The sequence below is a fragment of the Notolepis coatsorum genome (assembly GCF_963971535.1).
Source record: "Notolepis coatsorum genome assembly, chromosome: 7".
Classification (NCBI taxonomy): domain Eukaryota; kingdom Metazoa; phylum Chordata; class Actinopteri; order Aulopiformes; family Paralepididae; genus Notolepis; species Notolepis coatsorum.
In genome coordinates this window covers 29,456,262-29,468,974 of record NC_140171.1, presented here as the reverse complement: position 1 = coordinate 29,468,974, position 12,713 = coordinate 29,456,262, and the positions used below count along the sequence as shown (strand labels likewise).

The 12,713-nt window shown below is 42.9% G+C and overlaps 1 protein-coding gene across 2 annotated transcripts in view; it reads right to left on the bottom strand.

The window, feature by feature from the left end:
• The window catches only part of tet2 (tet methylcytosine dioxygenase 2), a 63,388-nt gene extending 50,916 nt beyond the window's left edge, over positions 1–12,472 (bottom strand). For both annotated transcript variants that reach the window (XM_084318911.1, XM_084318912.1), the window contains exon 1: positions 12,136–12,472. The gene's annotated coding sequence lies outside the window, so the exon portion shown is untranslated. The remainder of the gene's footprint in view (positions 1–12,135) is intronic.
• Positions 12,473–12,713: the final 241 nt, after the last annotated feature.

Below are 12,713 nucleotides of genomic sequence, written 5' to 3'. Positions count from 1 at the left end.
GCCAAGGGCAAGCGCAAAATGGGATAGAAGTTGTGTCAGTGAAGAATGAGAACTCACTACAGCGTATATTTCAGATTTCGTTACGCAGACAGATCTGAATGACAACCTGTCTAACTGCTTTTTATGGGTGTGACTAACCCTTTGCGAGCACAGTTCCCACACAACTTGTTCAGCAGGTAATGTGGGTCAGTTGAAAGCACAGCACACACACACACACACACACGCACACACACACCAACACAGTGACAAATCATACAGCCATTTGTAAAGATGACCACTAACACTGTCTATTCAAGACGGTTTTGTCTAATCAGCATCTTATATTCACTAACGATAAAATACTGTATACTACATTTTGAAACCTTATATTATGAGCACCTCTTTATCAGCTGTATTTGATCAATTGTGGTTTAGATCAGACACACAGACTCTGCTTTGTAGCTCAGCCCAGCTCACATTGAGCATTCCTTGTCAATACAGAAACCATGTCAGTAGAACATTGCTATCTCAGAGCTATTTCCACTTGCGTCAGTGTGTATTGACTATTTCCCCCAAAAAGAGGTCAATCCAGATAGTAGGAAACGGTTGATGATTAGCCCGGTCCAAACCATAAACATGTAAGCCTTGGATTTACCCCAGCTGAACCAGCTGACCCTGAGGTGGCCAAGCCTGGACACTCTGACACTGCACCAGCCCCCGAAGGTGCCCGGCCCAAGCCTGGACCTACAGTATCACCATCTCGCACAGAGGTTCTAATTAAGAAGCAGGCCTCTTGAACGCACAAAACGCACAGAAACCCATTAACCTGCCTGAAACCCCCCTCACAGTGCTGCTCTCCTCCTCCCCTGTCTGTCCGACCATCCCTTTGTCTACACGCCAGTCAATATATCCGACTAACTTGATGAACAGTGTGCAGTGCAATGTTAATTTCTTTCAGGGTGCGCGGTAGCCATGGCGACCACCTTATTAGCGGTCCAAAACCCATCTGCTCTAAACATTACCCCGGCACGGCTGAGTGGAGGACGGGCTGTTTTTGCCGCGGTGCACACACATGTGCTCGAAGCATTGATCCTACCCCCCACCCCCCACTCCAGCAAATCAATATGGCCACATATTCAGAGATCTACAATTGCGGGTTTGTGGAGTGCAGCACTTTTGATTTTCTACTACTTAGACGTGTGGTGTTCTTATGTTCCTTTCCTTTCCTTTCTTTATTTTGAACCCTTTCACTACTGCACTACCAAAATGGTTAACCCTTTCATTGCGACAATACAGAAGGTTATCCCTTCCCGTTTGTAGTGTGATAGTAAAGGGTTAACCTTCTGTAGTGTGGTAGTGAAAGGGTTAAGGCAGCTTAGAAAAACACTGAGCTGTAAAACCTGATATATTACCCCTCTGAAGACTGCTTATTATTACTGAAGTCGGATTCCATATTCTGCAGTTTACAATTACCGTGCTGACTGTGTATTTTTGTCATGCACCACGGCGCTTAAGATGTGCTTCTTGTGCGCAAGGAAGACGCCATAAGTGATTTTGGTTAGAATGGTGATAAATGAGGGTGAATTACTTTTGTTTGATCTCTTTCCTCTTCACATTTCTCACGTCAACAGGATACTTGCGGGGCACGGTTGAAAATACACTCGGAGCAAAACCGATGAGAATTCCCAATTCTCCCGTTTCTTTAAATCCCTGCTCCTGGCTCCTCACACAGGCACATTTATTTGGCAAATATTTCCTTTTTGTTTGCACAATCCGTCACAGCATCCGATTTAACAGGAAGAGGAGGTGTGTGGTAAACACAGAAAATGGAAACATTATTATAAGAGAGGAAGTCAAAACATGGCACGCATATACACACACGCACGTGCGAGCGAGCGGCAGCAGAGGAATGCAAAGCTAACTTAGTGCATGGCTGCAAAATATGACAGTGGCTTGTCATGTTGAAAAAGCAAAGGCAAATTAATTTGTTCCGGGTTTTTTTGTTTTGTTTTGTTTGCTCTTCATTCATTTGAGTTTTCCGTTTCACATTCATCCTTTGAGTGTAAACTCAACGTGTCTATGGCACACTGAGGCTCTATGGTACATTGAGGCTCTATGGTACACTGAGGCTCTATGGTACACTGAGGCAGAGGACAGTGGTGAGTGAGGAATATTTGCAATATGGTGTTTTGTCTGATCCCATCCGGGCAGAGAATGTACTGATACTCTCATTGGTTTCCAAGCAGCCTGACCTAAGGCACTGTTGCTATGCTCCCTCCCTCCCTCCACTGACAAGGAAGCATGTGACTGAAGAGAGACTGGATCACAAATCATCACCAGTGAAGGATGGTTTCTGTGGATCAAGGCTTCCATGAAAGGCGTATCAAGATCCAACCCCTTGGCTATTGGCAGACGTATTAATTTTTCTATCGTGGCCATTAAAAAGAAAAAAAAGAAAACGCAGTCTGAATATTGTTCCCCACTAATACAAATGTTGCTCAAACAGAGCAGAGCTGCATGAATCATCAATCACGTTCCACTACTCAGAAGATTGGTGCTGTTATTCCCTCCGCTGTAATAGAAAAAGGGGGGAAAGCAGCCACATCTGGAAAACCATTGGAGTGTCATGTGGGCAGACAAAGTTTGATTACAGGGATCAATATAGAACTCTGAATATGTCACTCCGACGATTTCTTTCCCAGCTACAGCTAAAATCAGACAGGAAAAAAACCTCCCCAATGTAAATACGTTCACTCAAAACAAACAGCCTTGTCACTGAGAGGCAGGGGAAAGATACCAGCTGCCGCACACCGGTGCATTCCACGCAGGAAACCTAATATTGAGCCTGGGCGGCTCGGACCTTTCAGATGTAGTTAGTGATGTCATTCAAAGCCTTTCATAGGGTTACGGTCTTAAATGACATCGGGGCCAGCTGTCTTTCTCCCTGCTCCCTGTGTAGACAACGGGAGGCCATAGGGTGGGGCCTAACCTCTGCTGTGACAGCTCCTATAGGAACAAGCTCAGTCTTCATGACAGCCATTTTAGAGGAGGCCAGTCAGCCTTCAGGAGCAGTTGTTTAGATGGCTGTGCTCCCCCTGTGAGATTCCTCTATCATGAGGGAGCTTTGGAGATCATGTGACAGAGAGGCATTAGTTATGGAGATTCACTTTCCAATCTTGACCTAAATTAGCCCGCAGATTTATTTCTATCAGAAGATGCATTGCGACTAATCCGCGTAAGAAAAGGGCTTTTGTGCTCCCAGTTTGGTCCCAAAATGGGCAACTTTGATTATCCAATCAAATCAATCTTGATTTTTACTGTAACAGACCCTCTTTACACTTTGAATGAACTGGACTCGGAGTGTAACCTAATCCCCGGTTTGCAGTAGGTTTCTATTAATCAAATCCTTCCAGAACGCTTGATCTGTGCGTGTGTGTATGTGTATGTGTATTTGTTTGTTTGTTTGTTTGTTTGTTTGTTTGTTTGTTTGTTTGTTTGTGTGTGAGTATTCTACCTCTCCGCCTTGGTTCACAATTAGGGTCATTCATCAAATTTGCCAGGACTCTTTGACCTGTGTGTGTGTGTTTGTCTGTGAGTATTATACCTCTCCGCTCACTCTCACACCTATGTGCTATGAGCCACACCTACCCAGGGGTCACAGGCAGGGAAGAGACACCCATCACCTTCCATCGTCCATACACCCTCACCCTACAACAACATCATCTCTGCATACTCTCTCCTCTTTCTCATTACTCCCCCTCTACAAGTGCCATTTACACATTAATAGACAGACAATAGACAGTTGTACATCTTCCGGCAGTAGTTACATTTTGTTGTTACAATTGTGTTATTTGCCTTTGTTCGGTTTGACCTAGAAACTGGGAAAGGGATTCGCCTTATGCAAACCCTGAGTGTTTGTGAGGGGAGTCCACACAGGTTCATTCAGTTTACTAGCCTAACCCTGCAGTTTTTTTTGTAAATCTTGACAAAAAGGAAATTAACTTGCAGCTGGTAATAGCAATAAAGATTCCCCCAGATTTCTGCAAACCACACTTACCAGCGAATCAACTCTCGTTCAAAGAAAGTCTGCCTCATCAAAAAGACAGAAGGAATCCACATGAAAAGACTCTTGGAAGGAAAACTCTAATGTGGACCAAACCCTCAGAGGTGTTTGTGTGGGCATGCATAGAGTTTGTGTAGATATGATGCATGTCGCCTTGTGAGCCAGATCTCACTTCCTCTGTCAAACCACAGGAAGTCAAAAAGGAACTTGTGATTACCTGGCTTGTGAGGTTAGCATTCACCTATAGCCTCTGCGTTAACACTTAGTGTCTTGAATATGAATTGCCTGGCCCCTGGACTGAATACGGAATCATAGACATAGGCCGTATCATGAAGCAGAAAGCATGCCACTGATTGAATCAACGAGTCGGCTCCGTCGCTAAGTTTAGCCCCTGACAGGCCCCTGCGCTGTCAAGAGTGGCGACAGTCTGCGACGCCGCTCGCCTCCTTCTCGGAGTACAAACGTCACCTTGGCTACCGTCACCTCACCCCTCCGCCCCCCTCTACCACCTTTTCATCTCGTGGTGGTCGGAACCCGGCGTGTTTGCGTTCTGATATCTCTTTCCGACTGAGCGCGGGAAGAGCAGCCGGGGGGCGAGTGGCGGGAAGAGATGGGGGGGGTTACATAACATCTCACTCTCTCTCTCGCTCGCCGCGGAATGCCGGGATAGTGTTTGTAAACAGCGGCCATGTGCGCACGCTCACGTGGAGGAAGCTCTGCGCTTGCCGGCTCACCCCCGAGGTAAACCCTGACATCGATACATGCTCCCGGGGCCAGGAACACTCCCTCCAGCCCCGTGCCACTCACATGGAGCCTTATCACTCCCAGGCCATAATTACAACAGAGTCTGGCCAATGTGGCGGGGGCGGGGCGCCTCGGAGAGAGAGGAACACCCGGGTCGGAATTTCTCACTTGCAGCGTATGAATCCGGTGTCGTCATTAATGCTAATACGTACGTATATACAAATATGGTTCGGGCCTTATTTGATGAAGGTTATTACACACCAGCAACAGGAAAATATGTTGTCTAAAGCAGACCAATTGCTAACAAATACAGGCACAACACACACTTAATTTTTAAGGCCCTTATTGGTAAGCTACCTCTTTATACTACATCATTATTGGAATGGAATTTTGGTACCTAACTATGGAACCCGTTCTAGTGACTGGCTGGTCATCCTTAAGGTCCCTTGAGTTTGCTCGGAACATGGTAAATCTGAATTTTGCTATGATGCCCCTAGCTCATAAAAGCTTGACATTCTCCCCTCTGTTGCAGAGTTTAAAACCTTGATCTCCAACCTTTGTCAATCAAGTTGTACACTTTATGTTTTAATTGATTGTTATCCATCTTATTGTTATGATTTTATATGCTGTGTGATTTTATATGCCTTTTTTTTTGCTTAACTCTCTGTATGTACACTCGATGTGACTGTAAATGAGGAAAAACTCGGTTGCCTTTCGAGTTTAAATAAAGGTTTGAAATCAAATTAAAAAAAATATATATATGTTTACATTGTTGAAGCCCCAATGTGTCCTAATATTGTTTTTTTTGCCACACATGGCAATAGTAGAAAAGATCAAGTGCTTCTCATTTGAGATATATGTATATAGAAGACCTGAACACGGCTAAGTGGCGCAGTGGGCAAGGCGCTCGCCACTAGTGCAGGAGATGCTGGGTTCGAGCCCAGCTCCCGGCATTGCTACCAGCTTGGCTGGTCGTTCATACTAACACAATTGGCAGTGTTAGGGGTGGGAAAGCTGGTGGGTGGGTCCTGGTCGTTGTAAACAGCAACTCCTACAGTTCGGTCGGGGCGCCTGCTCAGCGAGGAAAGGATCTAAGGGGGGTAGTGTGATCCTTCCACACGTTACACCCTCTCAATGAGAGTCTGCGCTGCCAGGTGAAAAGAAGCGGTTGATTGGCTACACATGTGTCGGAGGAAGCATGTGATAGCCACCACTCTCCCAGACCGACCGTAGGGGGTATAGGTGCGCAGCGACCAGGAAGGGGATTGGGAATTGGCATAACGACTAACATTGGGATGGGAGAAAAACGGAGGAAAAAAGAGGGGGGGAAATATCCAAAAAATTAAATAAAAAAGAAGACCTGAACAGTCTATTAGTGAGAAGGCCATTCAATAAAACTATACACAACAAGAGTTTATAAGCGGCCTTGTTTACTGAAAACCATCAGGATTAAAGGCATGTTAATTTACAGGCTGAGCGAGATAGATAGGCCCATGGGCCAAAGCTAGTTAAAATAGAAAACGTGCATCGACACGTTTTGCTAAATGTTCTGTACAAATTGCTGTTAAAATGCTTTTAGATACATACATACATACATACATACATACATACATACATACATACATACATACATACATACATACAAGGAGATTCCATTTGTGCACTACTGATTTTCTTTATTAGGCCTGTTAATTAAGCACTCATTCCCTATATCACATATGTGGATATAGTCCTACAGTACAGCACTATGCAGTAATAACTGATTGTCCTTGGCTGTTTTCCTCTCTTTGGAAAAAATACCTCCCCCCTCCCCTATGGCAGTCAAGAGAGGAATCAATAGCTGCAGAGATCGATACAGCTCACAGTATCTCACCATTTTGTCTCAGGAAAGTGGTCAAGCCAAGCAATCCCATCTAAAATGTCCTACCACCTAGAACAGGAACCTGTTCCACTGTGTCCTTTCTGCTCTGGCCCTTAGGGGAAAATATGCGCGTGGGTGAAGCTAAAGGGTCAGAGGTGAGGGCTTGGGCTATTGTAAGTGGACAGCATTGTTGTGCAACGCTATGGCAACTGGACAGCTGATATGGTCTTTACCCTTGGGAGGAGTGACATGAAAAGGACTTAGGGCCATGACTATAGGGCTGGGTAGCACAATCCTATACTTCTATAATAATATACACATTGTAACGCCAAATTGAATCTCATTATATTCTAATTTGGGCGTTTGACAGTCCTTTTCAGATATACAACTTTGAAATGATTCCCAAAAGGATCTATTATAAATACAATTAAAAAAAAATTATAATAATAATTTAAAAAAAAAAGGTTCAATATCAGAATCACAAAGCATGCAATAATTGTTTCTATCAATGTTGAATATTTGTCTCAGAAATGCATTACAAGGATAAATATAGTTTATCTTTTAAAATGAGTTTCTTTCGAGTTTTTTTCCAGTGAAATGGGATAAATATGTTAGAAGGAATATTAAACCAGAATCCATCCTTATTTTATATGTGCTATATCTGGTACATACACCGGTGTATATGTAATGAGCTAAACATTTATTATTTTGGGGGTATTATTATTATTATTCCTCCATGAGGCTCGTGCAGAGCAACGTTGTCACTCCAGCAGAACTGTGGTGCCGCGTGCCTGCGCCTTGTCCAATCGCATGCTTTTATGCAAATGAGCAGCAGAGCAGAGCTCCACCACCAGGCCGAGGAGAGGAGCAGAGGCTTCCAGTCGAGAGGTGACACGACGCGGCAAGTTCCAGCCCAAATGTCAGCTCAGAGACGGTTGCACTGGTGAATTGGTGAAACGGCGAATCGAACATATAGATATCCCCGAATTCAGACGCAAGGACGCGCAAAAAGAAATATAAAGTCCAGTAGGTTCGGTCCCCCAGACACAGGTGTTGTTCATTCCATGGCAGCCCAATAAATAACGTGCGAACGAGTGTTCGTTGAAAACATAAAACGCCATGATTCGTCGATGAGGAGATGGTAAGAGTGAATGGGGGCAACTTTCTGATACCATGCATTACTCAATAGTAAACAAACATGTGCTGAATGTTATGAATAAAATAGACCCTGCTGTCAGATATAAGACAGACGAGAATAACTGCAGTATTATTAGCTGATGCTGTGTGCTTTCAAAACAGCAAAGCAACTGTTTATTATATTACCGTGCAACATTTGCTCCGCCTACTCAAAGCACATGTTATGTATAATAAGCAGTGCTGGGGAGGGAGTAGTGAAATATAGGCTAGTTCATTTTAACTACTTTTTGCAGCAGTTGGGTGGAAGTTTTAACTAGGCTACATTCAAATCCTACTTAAGTCGTTTTTTCTACTTTTTTCTTCTTTTTTTTCCCTACAAGTTATAAGTTACAGGTTCCCTAAAAGGTTTCCTGATGCCAACTCAAAACTGCTCCCTGTCCCCTCCTTAAAACCAGTGTGGTCACAGTGGTCACTAAATCAAACACACCTATACTTTACTCTGACATTTCAGACTCAGATTGTGATCATGTTCTGCTATGTAGTTGAACAACTTTTTAAATGTATAGTGTTTGACAAATGTAGTTTAACTTATGTCATTGTGAAGTGGCTAGCTAGTAGTTTTTAGAGTTCTTTCCTGCAGCACTGATTGTAAATGCATAATCAAAATATATGTCCAATTATTATAATTCATTGATTCACACTGCTACTACCAAAGCAATGCAGCAAAGAAAACTGTGTTATAGAGCCATGTCATATTGGAACAAACTGCCTGTACATACATCTTTACACATGACCAATAAGATACGTTATTTTTTTTTAAATTTAAAACAGCATTGAGACAAAAAGAAATAAGTTTACATTAAAGAAAAAGACAGATACTGTAGTGTAAAGATATGACTGATAGTTGAATCCCTTTTATTGTATTGTCTGTGATCTGATACTCTGTTTGTGTACTCTAATGCTATTTGGAATTATTTTTATATGTAGGAATATTGGAATGTTTAAATGTATGCTACTATAATGTTATGTATGTATTGTTTTGTTGTGTATGGACCCCAGGAAGACTATATTGTTGCTGCGGTGATGACTAATGGGGATCCATAAAGATAAAGATGCAAGTCTTAACTGTTTTCATTTGATGTGGTAATGGAAAATAATAACAATGTATTAATCATACAATGGGAATAATTCTAATGTTCTAACTATGCCAATAATCCGGACCTTTGCTGCTTGGTAATTATGTGACTGGACCTTCTCAAATTTGAATTGAATACCAGATTCCGTCCTTCCCCCACTCTGCTCACTACAGGCCTACTGAAGATCTGCTGATGCAACAGCAGTCATGTGGAGTCTGATGAAAGCACATCAAGCAGGAGGACAGGCTTTGTGTTCCGAAGGTAACATCAATACACAGCTGCTCTTGTGATATACATTAGTAATGCTGTTCAGGACCTTATTATATGCAACATTAGCACCTTACAATACTGTGAATAATCCAATTGAATATAATAAGATATTACAATCAATCAATACCATGACAACCATTAAACCATAACTAAAATGTAAAAGAAAGTGGAATATGCGCTTCAAAAGGAATTTTAAGACACCAAAACACCTTCCTTCACAGCTGCAGAGTTAGATCCATTCAAATAAGTGTTTCACATGCATCTTTCCGATAGGTCAACAATCAAGTTATTAGAAAAAAAATATATAATATATAGAAAGACTGTTATATAAAAAATTAACCCCCCCCCCCCCCCCCCACAATTAACTTCATCTTAACATTATACAGAAATTAACCAGAACGGAGCGACTGAAGCCAATTCACACACACAAAAAGCCTGCGCCACCTCATCTCTTCCAGTCAAAACATACTTTACGTAGACTATGGAACACGCCCCATGCTTACGCAGTTGTGTTGACACTGCACAGTCAACGGCCATGCTTGCCATATCAAAACAGAGCCATGCCATCGCCCGGGTAGAACGACGCCATTGTTACGTGCAAAGCTCTTGACAGCTAGCTAGTAGTAAGAAATTGACCTCCCAGTCCAACAATAGAATATTCGTGTCGAGACTTAGCAGTTATAAGGGTAGACGCTATGCAAAACTGACCAACAAAGTGTATGAAAGACGACAGCAACAACGGGGACCGCAGACATTTCAAAGTGTTTATTTCTTAAGGTGAAGCTGGAAATATTGGATACATTCCCCCTCTGTCTTATCAGCTGTTCAAATACCAGGATTAAGCTCAACGGTTGTCCTCTGGCCCTTTGACCAGTATCTGACATTTCTTAGCTACACTGTCTTTTGTAACGTCAGCACGGTTGATACAGGAACTTGCAGTGTTATAAGATTGAAGCACATTGACCGACAATATCAAGTTGACCAAATTCCTTCACTGTTCACACATTAGCATTTCGAAGCACCTCTCTAGGTCACAGTTTTATTTACAGGACCCCATTAAAGGCTACTTGTTTTGTAATCCTCACAGGCGTGCCTCCCTTCGTATTAATTACCCTAGGCCTTTTGAGGGATGGCGTTACAATTAAATTACGGCCTGAATACACAAGTCAAATACACAAACTGCGGGTACGATTTGTCATTATTCAATGGGGAGGGGGGTGATTAGGATGTTTTCTAATGTACCTTTGTTTGAATTTGGGCTTAGATAAGGGTGAAATAACAGGGGCCTCATTATCACCTAGTTCATTTGATGTGTGAGGCCATGACATGGAAACAGCAAACACTTCAATTAAGCTACTGCATGACTATGAATGCCCACTCATTGTTAATGAAACACCTACACTATCAACACATTGGAACAAATGCGTAACATTAACCCCAATCAGCAGGATTATCTCCCAGAGGCTAACACTTCATTGGTTTATTGTAAATCAAATTGTTCGTTGCTACCCTTAAAGGTATTGGGTCACAGTGTTGTTGCTACTTAGACACGTGTGCACCGTCAGAAAGATGGTTCCATTTTTGTGTACCATTTTGTGTCAGTGGGTCACTCATTTATAAAGGAGTAATTACACGTGCAAACACATACACCTCCTATGCACGTATGCACAGTGCACACAAACACACACACAAACACACAACTCCCTTGTATTGTCAATAACCAAATGTTCAACAGCTCTAGTCACAGAAGAAATGACATAACACAAGCAATGCAAATAAGGCCTGATATTCTCAGCTTTATTGCCTGTTATCTACAATACAGAACATTGTGAATATTACTATATTACTAGTGGTTTTTTTCTTCTTTTTTTTTACCAGAGTTCAAAACACTTCCTGGATGAATAGGCTCTTTGCCGGTGGCTGTGTATGGTATGGGATCCTTGTTTAGCCTTCAGTATTAAAACCTGCTCTAGAATTGCCATTCTTGTTCCTTCAGCTAATGGTGCGGTAGGATTGAGTTTCATTTCCTTTAGAGTCTTCTGACCTTGTAGTCCTCTGCCAACACAATTCTCATCTCTTTTTTTTCTCTCTCTCTTCTCCTTGGGACTGTGCTTGCGTGCCTTTGTGTCTGCTTGTCATTTGCCGGTGAATGCAATGAAAGCTGATTCACAGGGGTATACACAAAGCCAGAAACTATCCCGGCACCATGTTATTCAGACCCCTATAGACACTTTACTGCTGGACAGGTCCAGGTAGACTTTTACTATTCTATATAGTGTCTCCCTATACTGCAAGCAGCAAAAGCAAACACAAAACACTCAACTGTGGAACTAAAACTGATTGGTTAAGCTGTGTCTTCTTGTCTGCACCATTAATTTTTTTTTCTTAGAGAGGGGGCAGGGCTATCCCCTATTAGGCTTTATATTCTTTTAATTGTTGTATACATATTTTCACCCCTCTTGAAACAAATACAGAAAGAAACACTCTAAACAAAAAATCGAAATAAGCATCCAGATATGCACAATGAAAAATAGAGTGGTGAGAATATTAAGGGGTGAAATGTAAGAGCATTGCCATCATAAGCCTTAGTAATAATGCTTCAACAAAAAGTCCTGAACAAGCAATCTAAGATCATAATTCTCTACCACAGATACATTCCAAAGACAACCGAGGGGTGTTCACCGACTAACAGAGCCGGCTGAGAAAAACGCAGAAATATCCTTCAATTTCAACAGGCAAAAAAAAAAGAAAGAAAGAAAATCGTCAGCCATGTTGGAGAAGCTTTATCTAATATCCCCCTCCTTATTATGTTGGCTCTCCTGCTCTTGCCGAGGGAGACATTTGCAATGCCTATAGCCGGTCACAAAACCACCCAAAAACACACCCAGGGTTAGGGGGGAAAAGGGGGCTAAGAGGAGCAAAAACCCACAGAGCCGATTCCTCACCTCTTTTCACGTCCCTCCACTTTGTAGAAATTCCAACAAACCGTGTGGATCTCCTCTCTAACAAATCCTAAAGGGCAGCCATCTTGCCTCCTTCTGTTCTTCTATGAAACAGACTATCCTCCACATCAATATTCATGGAGACTAGTCTGACGTCGCCTCTCATCATCAGGAGAAGCCCTGGTGTCGCTGTTGGCCACCCTGCGCGGTCGCACACATATGTGGCTCTGGTGTTAAAAGGCAAAGCGAAGGGGACCTAGAGACTGGACAAGATGTGTGTTGCAGGTCAGAGGGGGGAAGTGCCTTGCTTTGCTGGCAAACTCAAGTATAGCAAAATCACTTTCCTGCTGAGTCCTTCCCACACAAAGAGCCAGGTTTTCAACCCCCCCCTCCTTCCTTTTTTTCTTCCTCCCTCAGCCGTACACAATAGTGTACACTGTGATGGCCGCTCCAAAGCACCGGACCGGATTCGCCGAGCAGGAGTGGACTCCGCCCCCAAGAGCCCCCCTTTAAACACAATATTGTACTGCGTTAAACAGTCTTGACTGCAGGAGAAAAGACGCCCTCTACCAACCCCCCCC